Raw genomic sequence first — 410 nt, 5'->3', positions numbered from 1 at the left:
TGAGTGCGGTCGTACATTCTTGGGTAAGGGCGCCATTCCCTTCGTGAACGGCCCGCTGGCCTCCTTGTCCTCACTGTAAAAAGAAAATATTATATTATAGAATGTATGTCTATATGAAAAATACGAAAAATAATAAGAACTTCTGTACGTTACCTCTCTTTCCTTCCTCTTCAACTCCATCGTTAGTTTCTTCAACTTCAGGACGTTCTGTTAGATGAAACAAAATAAAAAAATTTAAAACACAAATCATTTAAAACACAAATCACAATGCAGACGTATAATAAAAACTATTGTCGTATACGTCACCATTTTCTTTGTTGTCCTCCGCTTCTTTCCGCTCTTCTCTCGGCACTGTTTCCGCATCTTCAACTACAGAACAAAATATATTATAAAATAAAAATGTTTTGCGA

General features: G+C 35.9%; 1 long non-coding RNA gene across 1 annotated transcript; it reads right to left on the bottom strand.

Moving 5' to 3' along the window:
• LOC113465145 (uncharacterized) lies at positions 1-371 on the bottom strand. The gene is made up of 3 exons (XR_003389977.1): positions 307-371; positions 154-207; positions 1-73 (listed from the first exon to the last, which is right to left on the bottom strand). It is a non-coding gene; the product is annotated as an uncharacterized LOC113465145 (long non-coding RNA).
• Between the last annotated feature and the right edge of the window lie 39 nt (positions 372-410).

This window comes from Ceratina calcarata, unplaced genomic scaffold (genome assembly GCF_001652005.2).
Source record: "Ceratina calcarata isolate Rehan_Ccalc_2016 unplaced genomic scaffold, ASM165200v1 scaffold14593, whole genome shotgun sequence".
NCBI classification, from domain to species: Eukaryota; Metazoa; Arthropoda; class Insecta; order Hymenoptera; family Apidae; genus Ceratina; species Ceratina calcarata.
The sequence above is the reverse complement of the archived record's forward strand: the minus strand, read 5'-3'. Positions and strand labels throughout refer to the sequence as shown.